The following is a 15526-nucleotide window of genomic DNA, read 5'->3' as shown; positions in this document are numbered from 1 at the left end:
CCAACCCTCAAGCAGGGTAGAGCAGATAAGGGTCTAGGAGCCCAGCCTTCAGGCAGAGGTGCGCACAGTCTAGGGAGCTCTGGCAAAGGGTGAGCCCCCCAACACAGTCTAGGGGGCTCCGGCAAAGAGTGAGCACCCCAACACAGTCTAGGGGGCTCTGGCAAAGGATGAGCACCCCAAAACAGTCTAGGGGGCTCCGGCAAAGGGTGAGTGCCCCAGCAAGCGCAGGTATTTTGACCTAAGGAGGGGGGGAGTACAGCCACCCCAGGGGAGGGGCAGCAAGGGGGGATGTGGGCCTGCCCAACTCCACCATGTCCCAGCCCAGAGCCCTAACAGTGGCAGAGTGGTCTGCCACTGGGTCAGTGGGGAATCCACCCAGGGCTGGTGCTTCCATTTAGGCGACCGAGGCGGTCGCCTAGGGCGCCAGGATTTGGGGGGGGGCGGCATTTTGCCGCCCTTGGCGGCAATTTGGTGGCAGGGGGGTCCTTCCGCGCTCCGGGTCTTCCGCGGCAATTTTGCGGCGGGTCCTTCACTTGCTCCGGGACCCGCCGCCGAAGTGCCCCGAAGACCAGGAGCGCAGAAGGACCCCCCCGCTGCAGAATTGCTGCCGCCGACTGGGCGCGCGGAAGGACCCCCGCCTAGGGCGCCAAAAACCCTGGCACCGCTCCTGAATCCACCCGCAACACGCTGACTGTGTTTCCAGTGGCACCACAGCCAGATGGTAGTCTGGTTCCCCTGGGATGCTTCCTATACTTCCCCTCGGCTGGCGTCATCCAAGGGTCATCCTCTGTCTCCCCAGGGTACACTGCGAGCAGCAGTCCCAGCAACTCTTCAGCATCTGGCATGTCTGGCCATACGGGTAGTTTGGGGCCCTCCACGGGACAGCAGAAGGCTTCTGCGGGCTCCTGTGTCCGCAGAAGGGAGAACACATCTGGCAGCTCCTCTCCAACTAAGCCACAGGGCCTGCCTTTTATACTTCCTGTTCCTGTCCCATCCCTCTGCTTCCGGCATGGAGAGCATGGCCTTCCAGGTTCCACCCACAAGGGGGCGTCTGGCCATCCCTCACTGTCAATCTCCGAGGGTGGCCACACCCCTTTTCTACACTCCCCCAAAGAGGAAGGAGAAGCCATGCAACCCCCAGGATGGGAGGATCACAGCCACCACTCCCTAGAGGAAATGAAGGGTGGTGGTGGTGGTCAGTGACTCACTTCTAAGTGGGATGGAGTCATCCATCTGCCTGACATGGCATGGCATCCCAGGAGGTGTGCTGCCCACCAGGGGCCCAGACCTGAGACATTATGGAAGGAATGCCAAAAATCATCTGGACCTCTGACTACTACTCCACACTGCTCATCCATGGGGACACTAATGATCCTGCATGGTATGACCCTGAGCAGATCAGAAGTGACTGTAGGACTCTAAGAATGAGGGTGAGGGAGTTGGGAGAGCAGGTGGTGTTCTCTTCGATTCTTCCAGTCAAGGGTAGAGACAGACAGAGGTGAAAGTAAGCCGGTACGGTCCAGTACCCGCAAGAGCCGGTACACCGCCGATCGTACCGGCAAGGGAGCAGCTTCCCCAGGCTGGCGATTTAAAGGGCCCGGGGCTCCAAAGGCCCCGCCTCTTCCGGTTGAGCTCCCGCCCCCCTCCTCAGGACTCCGGCGTACTGGTAAGTTCTTTAAGTTACTTTCACCCCTGGAGACGGACATCTTAGAGGTGAACACATGGCTGTGTGGATGGGATCACCAGGAGGGCTTCGGCTTCCTTGACCATGGGTTGCTGTTCCAAGAAGATGGATTGCTCAGCAGAGATGGGGTCTACCTATTAAAGAAGGGAAAGAGTATCTTTGGATCCAGACTGGCTGTCAGAAACCATGATGGGGAGGGCCAGGCCTAGCGGTCAGCGCCATGGTGATAAGAGCTGGAATCAGGAGTGCCAAACAAGGTTGGAGCAAGGCTGGAGTGACAGCAAGCCTGGATCAGGACTAGGAACAGGGCTGGAGCAACGGCAAGGGCAAGCTAGGGCTTGGGGAACTGGTTGCCACTATCAGGCAGGGGAGAGTTCCAAGCCCTGGAATGCCATTGAACAGATTGAGCTGCTGTTCCTCTTGAGGCTCTGCCCTGAGGGTCACAAGTCCAGTTCCTTGTGGATTGGTTGGAGCCTAGGACATGAATGACTCATCAGTGCATGTGGCTTAATCAGCCTCTAGTTCAGGGATGACTCATTACCTGCACTGGTTAACCTACTGGGGCAGACTTTAAATGAGGTTTGATGGAGGCAACAGACAAAAGTCCACAAGTAAGTCCAGAACGTGGCGACCTGGGTGAAGGGTCGGAAGCTGAGGGGAACATGTACAATCATAGCAGGGAGAAAGGAGAGACAAGAGGGAATATAGAGGGGAAAGCTAATGAACATCTTAGATATCTGTATACTAATGCAAGAAGTATGGAGAATAAACAGGAAGAACTAGAAATACTAGTAAATGACCACAATTGCAACATAACTGGCATCACAGGTGGAATAATACATATGACTGGAATATTGGTATAGAAGGGTACAGTTTGTCCAGGAAGGATAAGCAGGGATAAAGGGGAGGAGGTGTTGCCTTGTATATCAAAGATGTATACACTTGCACTGAGGTGAGATAGAAGTGGGAGGCAGACCTGCTGACAGTCTCTGGGTAAGGGTAAAAGGGGTAAAACCCAAAGATGATGTCATGGTAAGGGTCTACTGCAGACTACCTAACAAGGAACAAGAGATGGATGAGGCTTTTTTTAAACAACAAACAAAGTCAGTGGTGATGGGGGACTACAAGTACCCAGACATCTGTTAGGAAAATAATACAGCAAGGCACAGATTATCCAACAAGTGCTTGAAATGCATTGGAGATAACTTTTTATTGCAGAAGATGGAGAAAGTGACTATGGGGAACGCTGTTCTAGAGTTGATTCTGACAAATAGAGAGGAATTGATTGAGAATTTGAAGGTAGAAGGCAGCTTGGGTGACATTGATCGTGAAATGATACCATTCATGATTCTAAGGAATGGTAGGAGGAAAACAGCAAAATAAAGACAATGGACTTCAAGAAAACAGACTTTAGCAAACTCAGAGAATTGGTAAGTAAGATCCCATGGGAACAGGGGCGGCTCTAGCTTTTTTGCTGCCCCAAGCACGGCAGTCAGGCGGCTTTCGGCGGCATGCCTGCTGGAGGTCCGCCAGTCCCACGGCTTCACGCCGAATTGCTGCCGAATCCACGGGACCGGTGGACCTCCCGCAGGCAAGCTGCCGAAGGCAGCCTGACTGCCACCCTCACGGTGACCAGCAGGCCACCCCCCAGGGCTTGCCGCCCCAGGCACGCGCTTGGAGCACTGGTGCCTGGAGCCGCCGCTGCATGGGAAGCAACTCTAAGGGGAAAAGAAGTTCAGAAGAGTTGGCAGTGTTTTTGAAGAGACATTATTAAAGGCACAAAATCAAACTATCCCAATGTGTAAGAAACATAGAAGTATGGTAAGAGACCACCCTGGCTTAACTAGGAGATTTCGAAGACCTGAAACTCAAAAGAGTCACACTAAAGTGGAAATTAGGTCAAATTATGAAGGATGAATATAAAAAAAACCAAGACCGGCACAAAACAAGAGTAAAGTAGCTAGGAACATAAAAAGTAACAAGAAAACATTTTACAAATATATTAGAACAAGAGGGAGACCAAAGACAGGGTTGGCCCATTATTTAATTAGAAGGGAGAGACAATAACAAAACGCATCAATGGCTGAAGTGCTAAAGTGCCTTTTTTTTGTTTCAATTTTTACCAAAAAGGTTAACAGTGATCAGAGGACTAACATAGTGAACATCAATGTAAATGGGGTAGGATCTGAGGCTGAAATAGGGAAAGAACAAGTTAAAAATTACTTAGACAAGTTAGATGTGTTCAAGTCAGCAGGGCATTGAATACACATCTAGAATACTTAAGGAAATGGCTGACGAGATCTCTCAGTCATTAGCGATTATCTTTGAGAACTCCTGGAGGACGGGAGAGATCCCAGAGAACTAGAAAAGGGGAAATATAGTACCTATCTATAAAGAGGGGAATAAGGATAGCCCGGGGAATTATAGATCAGTCAGTTTGACTTCAGTTCCCTGAAGGATAATGGAGCAATTAATCAAACAAACAATTTGTAAGCACTGAGAAGATAATAAGGTGATAAGTAACAGTCAACATGGATTTGTCAAACCAACGGAATGTCCTTCTTTGACACTTGTGGATGGGGGGAAACAGTAGAGGTGATATATCTCGACTTTAGTAAGGCTCTTGATACTGTTTCACATGACTTTCTCATAAGCAAATTAGATAAATATAGCCTAGACAAACCTATTATAAGGTGGGTGCATAACTGGTTGGAAAACTGTACTCGGAGAGTAGTTATCAATGGTTCACAGTCAGGCTGGAAGGGCATATTGAAGGGGGTCCCGCAGGGATCGGTTCTGGGTCCAGTTCTGTTCAATATCTTCATAAATGATTTGGATAATGGCATAGAGCAGGGTTTGCAACCTCTGGCACGTGGCTCACCAGGGTAAGCACCCTGGCGGGCCGGGCCAGTTTGTTTACCTGCCGCGTCCACAGGTTCGGCCGATCATGGCTCCCACTGGCGGGAAGCCGCGGCCAGCACATTCCTCAGCCCATGCCACTTTCCACCACCCCTATTGGCCTGGAGTGGTGAACCGCGGCCAGTGGGAGCCGCGATCGGCTGAACCTGCGGATGCGGCAGGTAAACAAACTGGCCCAGCCCACCTGGGTGCTTACCCTGGCGAGCCGCGTGCCAGAGGTTGCCGACCCCTGGCATAGAGAGTACATTTATTAAGTTTGTGAATGATACCAAGCTGGGAGGGGTTGCAAGTGCTTTACGTTTAAATTCAAAATGATCTTGACAAACTGGAGAAATGGTCTGAAATAAATAGGATGAAATCCAATAAGGACCAATGCAAAAAACTCCACTTAGGAAGGAACAATGAATTGCACAAATATAAAATGGGAAATGACTGTCTAGGTAGGAATAGTGCAGAAAAGGATCTGGAGGTTACAGTGGATCACAAACTAAATATGAATCAACAGTGTAATACTGTTGCAAAAAAAGTGAACACCATTCTGGGATGTATTAGCAGGAGTGTTGTAAGCAAGACATGAGAAATAATTCTTTCATTCTACTCAGCATTGATAAGGCCTCAACTGGAGTATTGTGGCCAGTTCTGGGCACCACACTTTGGGAAGGAAGTGGGCAAATTGGAGAAAGTCCAGAGGAGAGCAAGAAAAATGATTAAAGGTTTAGAAAACATGACAAAGGAGGAAAGATTGAAAAAAAATGAGTTTGTTTAGTCTGGAGAAGAGAAGACTGAGCGGGGACATGATAGTCTTCAAGTATGTAAAAGCTTGTTATGAAGAGGACAGTGATAAATTGTTCTTATCCCTGAGGACAGCACAAGAAGTAATGGGCTTAAATTGCAGCAAGGGAGATTTAGGTTAGATATTAAGACAACCTTCCTAACTGTCAGGGTAGTTAAGTGCTGGAATAAATTGCCTAGGGAGGTTGTGGAATCTCCGGCATTGGAGGTTTTTAAGATCAGGTTAGACAAACACCTGTCAGGGATGGTCTAGATAATACTTCATCCTTTCTGAGTGCAGGGACTGAATTAGCTGAGCTACTGAGGGCTCTTGCAGTCCTACATTTCTATGATTGTATGATAGTATCCGTGTTCTTCACAAACATACGTTAATGTATCTTTACAGCATGCTTGTGAGATAAGGGGGTGATATTAGCCCAGTGTTACAGATGGGGAACTGAGGCATAGAAAGATTAAGCTCAAAAGTATCCACTATTTTTGGGTGCCCAATCTGAGATGACTAGGATTGGGTTTTTCCAGAATACTTAATACAGTATATTCCTCTTTAACTGACACCCTATTATCCAAACATCTGCATTATCTGAATCCCTTCCTTGTCCCCTTGTAGCTCATGCTGAGGGACAAGGAAGGGAATCGGACAATGCCAGTTGGATAATAGAGCAGAGACCTTGGCCAGGACTATGAGGATGAGCCCCTAGCCGCAGGGAAGGCCACCCTGCTGCTGAATGGATCCGGTGGCAGTGCAGGAAGCCCACTGTAGCCCTGCTGTCACAGGAGTGAGTGGAGCCATAACAGCGGAGCTGCAGAGGGCTGCCTGTAATGCTGCAGTGCCCATGATACCTGATCCTTGCAGGAGAAAGACGCAGGGATGGCTGCGGTCCTGATGGGGCAGAGCAGAGTCCTGGACAGAGGTCCCCGCTCTGCCCTGCCAGGACTGCAGCCTGCCCCTACACCTTGTGCCTGCAGGTGTCACTGGCCCTGCAGCAGTGCAGGGAGCCCTTGGTAGCCCTACTGCCATGGACGTGAGTGAGCAGGGCAGAGCAGAGACCCCCCCCCCCCGGCTGGGACTTCTGGGAGGAAGAGGAGTCCCCATCTGCAGGGGAGGCCACCACACTGCTGAATGACTGAATGTCTAAATAGCTCCTGCCCTCTCAGTTATCCAAACTCCCAATTATCTGAATAAAATCTGTGTCCCCTGTGCTATTCGGATAATCTGGAGTATACTATAATATAGCACATTATATAGACATCAGCTGCAGCTGTGAGTGTTCGGCACTTCTGCAAATCAGACAGTAGGTCTCAAGTCAAGAACCAAAAAAAAAAAAAAAAAATGAGGACTACACCATTAATGACCATCTGTGAAAAGTTTGGTTGAAGTGAATTGCCCAGCATCATGTGGGGACTTTGTGTCAGAAGCAGGGATAAAAAATCCAATTCTCCAGGGCAGCATTCAACTGCCCTAACCATGGTACAGTTGTTTTTCTTCCTGCAGTCCCCTGCTTCAATCACTGCACACCTTCCAACTTCTGCAACAAATGAGGCAGGGGTCCTACAGACAACAGCCACCTTCCTTACACAATCCTGGTTCATCCACAGAGCAGGTCCATCCCCTGCGCGGAATGAGGCAGGAGTCCTGAATTGTCACATAATTAAGGACTGAATTATAAAGCCTACCTACAAGAGGTCTGAATTAAGGTTACACATTCAGTTTTATATCTGGCATTTCCTAACTTTAATGATATTCTTTTAAAGTATTTTAGGAGATTACATATATATATTTTCAAATGAAAAAGAACAAATTTGGTATCTGCTTACTTCTAAATTCATGCCCTGGTCTCTTTATTCTTTATTTTGCTTTTTTCCACAAAGGAACACACTCATCAATTAATTACTATATTTTAATCTGTAGGGTACGAAAGCCTAAAGTCCACATAGCAAAATGAAGGAATGGGGGCCACTCTGAACAGAGTAGCACTCTCCTTCAAGCTAGGGACTGGAGACTTTTAATTTATAGGATTGCTTCAGATTAAGTTCATAACCTGCTCTGAGTCTCACCTCCATTGGAAATAGACAGTGTAGCCAACAGGCTAAATATTAGGCTAAATCCTGTGCCTCAGTTTCCCAATCTGTAAAATCGAGATTATGATACTGACCACCTTTGTAAAGCACCTTGAGATCTATGACTGAAAAGTGCTATGTAAGAGCTGGTATTATTACTTTTATCACATGGAGGAGAGATGTGCTGCTGCTGAACTGGGTGCACATGCTTAGCAGATAGGTCCCTAGGCAGGAAATTCATGGCACACTCCCTGGACTGTGATCTGAACTCTGAGCAGTCACCTGCACCCACATCCCCTTCCACACAGGAGTGCAACACTTGGAGAGGACTTGCTGGGTGGAGATCGGGCCTTTCTGGAGCAATGGTGCGGAGCCCTGATCCATAGTATGGTAATGTAGTACTCAGCAGACACTGGCCAGAAAAATATGTATACTAGGTGGGAGCGGGCCTGTAGCCAATACTGCATCCGCTTTACTACCAGCCTCTTAGGATGAGAAGTCGCACAGCACCAACCTACATAGTCCTTAGTGACTCCCCTAATTAAACATTGATATTCCCATGCCGGACTGAGTCCTTAGACAGAGATCCCCTGTTTTGCTGAGTTCCTATAGCCCAGTGAATGGCTGACAAAACAATATAAATACAAAAAGAATCTGGAGTGATTTATAAATGTAGAGTGAAGATTACTGATCTGATACATGTTACTGTACATTGTAACACATCCTAGTTTCCATGCTACTTACTTAACTTTCAAATCAATTCCTCTCTGTGTGTTTGTGAGGGAGATGCCTTGTGAGTCATTCTAATGCTGTAGACTACATCAGAACGACCTCCTCTAGGTGCTTTCTTTCCTTTCTGACTTCCAAACCTCCATTTTTATCTGGCATGTATCTATACATAAAATCATTGTAAAAACCCTCCAGCAGCTGACTGTGAAAGAAAACCCTTCTGTGAGTGCTCCACTGAAGTCTGCTTCCAGAGCACAGCGCGGTGTCGGAACAGGTAGGCACTAGCCTGCCTTAGATGGGCAGCATCGCCGACGGGACTTTTAACATCCCGGTCGGCGGTGCTGACCAGAGCCGCTAGGGTCCCTGGGTGCAGAGCAAGGCAACCCAGTGCCTTACATGCTGCGACCCAGTACTGGGTCAGGACCCGAACTTTGAAAAACACTGGTCTAGGCATCAGAAGACCTAGGATCTAGCCCTAGCTCTGTTGCTGTTTTGATGTATGGTCCTAGCCAAGTCACTATAGGTATGTCTACAGTGCACACTAAGCCTGAGTCTGTGAGACCTGGGCTTGTAGACTCGGTGTTTCCAAGCCCTCCCTTGAGAGTCCACAATGCATTGTAAACCTGGGTTTACAATAGCTGGACCCACATCTAACAGCGATGCTAATGCATTCACACTGCACCACGCAGACCCTCTGACTCGGGTCTGTGGCTTGATCTGAGTCCACACTGTACAACTGACAGTGCTAGGACCTGAATCACAGTGGGACTTGGGCTCTGATCCACTCCACTACCAGGAGCCTAGAACTCGGGTCCTGCATGCTTGCTGATCTGAGACAGGCTGATTGTGTGTGGACAGAAGGGGGACCTGGGCTCAAACCTGAGTCAGAACTGGAGCTTATTGTGCAGTGTAGACATACCCTTAGTATTCTCAGTGCTTCATCACCCTAAACTGTAAAATGGGGATGATAGTACTTTCCTGGTTTTGGAAAATGCTTTAAAATTATCAGATTAAAGCTGGTAGATAAATTCAAAGTATTATTATAGACATTTACCATAAGTAATAAAGAAGAATATCAGAGCCAACTGAAACCGTCAAGAGAATTTAGGTAGGCACAGTGTACCACAATTACCTGATTTGGAAATTGACCAGGACACTGCTGGTAATACTGCTATTTTTACGGAAAGTGCTGTGGAGCATTTAAATGACCTTAAGTGATCAGGACATTTGCTTTAGGTCTAAATCTGAAAAATGGCACAGCAGGTAGAACAATTAGGACTTTTAAAACTAGACTGGATAAAACACTAAAATATGTATTGCATGGAACAAGCTCACGCTGACAAGAAGATGCACTCAATAACCTAACAGGTCTTCTATGATTCTATGGAGGCCCCTATGGTTTTGTCTACACAAACTTGCACTGATTTCATTAAGCCAGATTTCAGGCTATGTGTATGGACTCATAGGTGCCGACTCCATGGAAAAAAAATGATGGGTGCTTAACATCCACCAGCAGTCCCCCTATCAGTGCCTCCCTCTCTCCCCAGCGCCTCCCACCCGCTGGCAGCCCCGCCGATCAGCACCTCCCCCTCCTCCCTGCACCTCTCGCCCGCTGCAATCAGCTGTTCCGCAGCATGCAGGAGGCACTGGAGGGGAGGGGAGGAGCGAGGGCTGGGCATGCTCGGGTTAGGGGGCGGAACAGGGTGGGAAGAGGCAGGGAAGAGGCGGGATTGGGGTGGAGCAGGGGCGGGAAGAGGCAGAGCGGGGATGGGTCCCAGGGCCACCCAGAGGATTCAGGGGGCCTGGGGTCTTCGGCGGTGGGGGTCCTTCCGCTCTGGGTCTTCGGGGCACTTTGGCGGCGGGTCCCAGAGCGAATGAATGACCCACCGCTGAACTGCCGCCGAAGACCCGGAGCGGAAGAAGCCCTCGCTGCCGAATTGCTGCTGAAGACCTGGAGTGGAAGAAGCCCTCGCTGCTGAATTGCCACTGAAGACCCGGAGCAGAAGAAGCTCTGGGTCTTCAGCAGCGGGTCCTTCACTCGCTCCAGGTGTGTTCAGCGGCACTGAAGGACCTGCCGCTGAAGACCCACCGAAAACTCTCGTGGGGGCCCCTGAAAACTCTCGTGGGGGCCCCTGCGGGGCCCGGGGTCTGGGGCAAATTGCCCCACATGCCACACCCTCTGGGTGGTCCTCTGGGGCAGAGCCAGCGGGGAGCACCCCTTGGCACATTAGAAACTTGGCGCGTATGTATGGACTCATATTTCATAGGATGTAAGGCTGGAAGGGACCTCCGAAGTCATTTGGCCAGCCCACTGCCCTGAGGCAGCACTAAGTACACTTATGCCATCCCCGGCAGGTGTTTGTCTGACCTGTTTTTAAAAACCTCCAATGACAGAGATTCCACATCCTCCCTTGGAAGACTATTCCAGTGCTTAACTATCCTTACAGTTAGAAAGATTTCCTAGTATCTAACCGAAATCTCCTCTGCTGTAGATTGATCCAATTATTTCTTGTCCTATCTTCAGTGGGCATGGAGAACAATTGATCACCGTCCTCTTTATAACAGCCCTTAACATATTTGAAGTCTGTTATTAGGTTCCCCCCTCAGTCTTTTTTCAAGACTAAACATGCCTAGTTTCATTAACCTTCCTTCATAGGCCAGGTTTTCAGAATAGAAGTGGCTAATGTTGTTATGCTAAAATCAGTTTGTTACCACACTGATTCTGTGCTTGGGTCACCTTATGCTAATTTTACGGTAAAATAATTCTGTTGTGCCTGTGTGCAAGAAGAGAATCAGGACCACAAAGAAAGGCAGACGATGGAAATGATATGAAGAAAATATGAGGAATAATATGAGCCAACTAAAATATCTGTAGACAAATGCAAGAATAAGGGAAACAAAGGAGAGGAATTAAAACTAGTATGAATTGAGGGTGATTACGATCTTGCAGAGATGTGGCGGGATAGCGATTGTAAGTAGAATGGCAGGCTTTTCTGCATGCATGTAGTAATTGAGGCTGGGATTGAGGCTCATTTTGAAAATCCCAGCCTACATGCCTAGCTGAGCACAGTTCAAATACAATAGAGGATTTGTGCACACACGTTGGGTGTTGGCATATATAAATTAGGCACACGCAAGTGTATGGCTACAATTGCATTGCTAACTTGGAAAATCTGTTTCGTAGTGATTAAGGTGAAACCAGAGCAGTATAAAAATTCACCAGTGAGGCAGAAGGCTGGGACACTGTAATTAAGGCCTAATAAAGGGCAGCTCTCTGATAAAAGTTTCTTGCATTATTTAGTAACCGTCTTGACACAGAATGAGCCTGCAGGGAGACAATATTTTCTAGCAGGAAGATGTGGAAGCTCACTGGGTCCAACGGTAGACAATGGCAGACTATCCTAGTGGGTCTCAGATACAGAGCAAGAGCATTTTAATTAGCCTCTAGCTATATGGGGTGATGACTGGACCAGGACAGAGCTCCAGTTACTGTACCTCCAATATCTATGCCAAGGGGGGTGATCAGGTCTAGAGAGTGTCCAGCTGAGTTGCATAGGTCTGCAGACTGTTCGGGAGGGCATGGTTGCCCTCCTGGGCACAAAGTCCACAGCAATATTAACAGCACGGAGCTAAACTTCTCAAGTTTACCATGCCTAAAACTAATCTTACAAGATAAATTAATTACACATATCATTATTTATTTACCCAAAATGAATATCAAGGGAAATAAAAATAAAAAGAGAGAGGTGCTTCTATGTTAGGAATAAAGCCAAGTTGTGAAAATGTTCTTCTAATTCTCTTGTACCAGTTTTCAAAAAGTTATGTCTAGTTGGTGATTATTTACATTTTTTAAAATAAGGATAATTAAAACAGTAAGTAACGAGGTGGTGGGAGGATTACATGTTCCTCCTCCTATTCCTTGGATGGAAATCAGAGGCTTCAAATGCTAGTGTAAAAGATAAAAGGCTTGTTGTGTTGGCAACTTTACAATGGTTTTTCAAGCCTGTCAGATAGTCCTGCTGTGGCATCAGTCATTGTTCTTCTGGCTGCCATATTCTTCTCTGATTTGATTAGGAACATTCTATCATTATTTAAATTATTTCTCCTTCCTAAATTAAATTGACAATAAGAATCTGCAGATCATTGTCTTTAAGTGAGAGAATCCATCTATTATTTATTAACATCTTCCAGCCCTGTCATTGCTACACCTCTTACAGAGAAACTCAACACACTACCCCCGGCAATAAAAATAAAATACATAAAAATGCTACCTTGTATTGAACTAAAGTATTGGAAATGCAAAGCTCTACCTTGATGTTGGGAGCAAGGGGAGCCATGTTTGTGTTACTGCAGTCAAGAAACAGAACCAATTCTTTTCAAAGTAATTGGCTTCCTGCTGTCATAAGTTCTGAGGAAAGTTTGACATGTTTGTGTTTAGCTGTGTACTCATGTTGTAGTTACGAATAATAACGCACTGTCCATATTGGACAGATGGATTTCCTCAATCAAAAGTGAAATATGCAATGTCTCTCTAGCAATCCAAATACCAAGCCAAGTGTGGGTGTTGCGCAATATATAGCCTCTCTCTGTGTGTGTGCCTTTAAGCTATTTCCTTTGGGAATAGGGCTGTAAAATCTCTATGTGGCTAAGTGAAGAAGAAGTAAACAGAATTCTGAAAGAGTTCAGCTACAAAGTTTACAATAGAGAGTGCTGAAATCCTCGCTTGGAAGAGTTTGGAAAGGAGGCATGCCCTCAAAGCAACTCTAATTCTTTATCTCAGTCTAGGGGTTCAGAAATAGATTTCCCACACCATCTGGCAGGAAAAAAAAATACTGTAACAGGCTGAGACTGTAGAGAGGAAACAAGTCATTGACCAAAGGTTTTTCACTCAAGCATCATTGAATAGCTATCAGCCTCCTTCCCATCCTGGAGTGCTCAGATTACTCAGTGAACCTCTTCATCAAAGTACAAAATTCAAGGATGCATGTATATGTGCAGAAGGGTGTGGGTTAGTCTTTAAAATAAAGCGATCGATGGCTGTAGTTGAAAAAGAAGTCTGGTTAGTTACACTAAAACAGCATGTGACAAACAATACACAAGAATAGCTGGAGTTTTGCATTAAATCACAAGGCAATTATAATCAAAGGGAGCCTGGCTAAATGTGATATGAAATCCTGAAATTCCCTTGGGATAACATAGCCCTGCAGGTCTCTTCCTGACTCATGAGTCTGCATCACATTGAAAGAGGAAAATAGGACACATTAGCTGATAAAATGTAGATAAAGAACTAATAAACTCCTCACTATTAGTGGTTGATTGTACAATCTAACTCCCTTCTCTTTCTCCTTTGTCATACATGCATTTCTAATATTCGGAGGGACAAATTCTCCCCTCCTTTACACCCGAAGTCAATAGAGTTTTGAAATGTAGCTGAAGGCAGAATTTGGATGGAAAAGCATGGCTTACTTGTGCTTATCTATCAGTCAAAGCACAGTGTCTGTGCTTGGCAAGTGATAAGTCATAATAACAATAACTCATAATAATCTGTCTTTGCAACAGGTTTATTTTGCACATGATTATTGGATTTTCTTCTGTGTGGCTAAAGACAAAGATTGCAATCAAAATAAAATATGGCGATAAATATTCTAGGGAAATGAAAGAAATTCAAAGGTGATTAAAAATGATCCTTCTATTTTGAAGACTAACTGTCTAAATATCAGAATAGCTGACGAATATCAAAATATTAAGGGCATGGCTGTTTATCATATCTACAGTTTTCTTCATTGTTTTTGCTGCAGTTCCTCATCTTGTATTGCTTCTGTCTAATATTAATTGTTGTTTAAACGGCACATGACTCATTTAGAGACTGATCCAACATTAACTGAAATCAACAGGAAGATTCCTATTGTCTCCAATGGGCCTTGGATCAGGCCCTACTTTAATGATTTGGTGCGTGTGTATGTCTATATATATATATATATATATATATATATAATCAGTGTATATTTCTTAAGCATATGAATAAGCTATGGTTTCATGGGCGGCAGGTATCGTAGGCCGAGAGAGGCTGAGCCTCCCCAAACAGTCCTGCCCTGCCAGTGCTCCACCCCCAGGTTTCCTCCTGCTTCCCACCACGTTCTTTCTGCATGGCCGGGCTGGGGCTGGGGCTGGGGCTGGGGCTGGGGCTGGGACTAGAGAGGGGTCCAGTCTGAGGTCCGGGACTCCAAGTAGCTGGGGCCATGCTTCCTGCCTGCCTGGAGCTCTGGGGTGGGAGGGGCCGTGTCTCTCACCTCCTGGTGCTCCGGGGCTGGGAGCCGCACCTCCTGCCCACCCGGCGCTCCGGGGCTCAGGGCCCTGGGCAGCCCACCATGTACTCCAGGGCTGCAGGTGCTGGGGGCTGGGCAGCCTGCTCACCTGGCGCTCTGTGGTGGCTGCAGTGGTTGAGCTCTGGGCTCCGGCAGGGGTGGGGCCTCGGGCGTAAGGTGCGGGGCTGGGGACTAGCCTCCCTGAGCCGGCAGTTCACGCGCCGCCCATGAGTTTTGGTTTTCTTTTTACATTGTTAAATACATTGTTAGGTACTTGGGAAAGTTGCCAGATGGGCGACACTGAAAATTCAGGCACAGAACTCTTGGCATTTGCAAACTTCCCCTCAGTGCCTGGCCAATTTGCCTATACCTTCACAGAGGGCCCACCTCTAAAGCTGAGAGGGTATTTCAGTCTCCGGGTGCAGGGAAATGTTGCACTCTCACCAGAACTACCAGCAATGATGCCAGATGCAGCTGAGAGCTGTGTGGGCACTTACCACTAGGAATTGGCTTAAGACCACCAGCATATTTTCTAAAGGCCACACAACAGACATCACAATTTTAGTTCCAAAATTCAGGTCACTACTACTAACCTGCTCTAGATTCCAATTAGTGACCTATGGTAGAGGTGAAAGACTGAATATCCCATTACCAACTCCCTGAGTTCTTCAGTTTCCCAAAGCAATTTTATTTTGCTCCAAGCCTGCTCTTCCAAACTACTGATTTTATATTTTAGCTGAGCACAAGCAGGATTTTAGTCATTAAGTGTAAGCACAGCATTTATTTTATTGTGTAAAAATCAACTCACCCAATACCCAGCACAAAACCTGGATAATTGAAATTTAAGCACAGTACTCTTTGGGGGTTTAATAATAAAAAAATAATAATAGGGGATAGAATTAATCCCATCACACTCCCATGGGCAATCTGCAGAACAATTCCTATATGGCAACTATTCCAGCTTGGCCACCATATGAACTCTCCATCTGTACCTCCCCTCCTATACTGTTAGGGGCTATGATGATCTTAGGTGGTGTAG

This window comes from Emys orbicularis, chromosome 1 (genome assembly GCF_028017835.1).
Source record: "Emys orbicularis isolate rEmyOrb1 chromosome 1, rEmyOrb1.hap1, whole genome shotgun sequence".
Lineage (NCBI taxonomy): Eukaryota > Metazoa > Chordata > Testudines > Emydidae > Emys > Emys orbicularis.
This window is presented reverse-complemented; position numbering follows the sequence as displayed.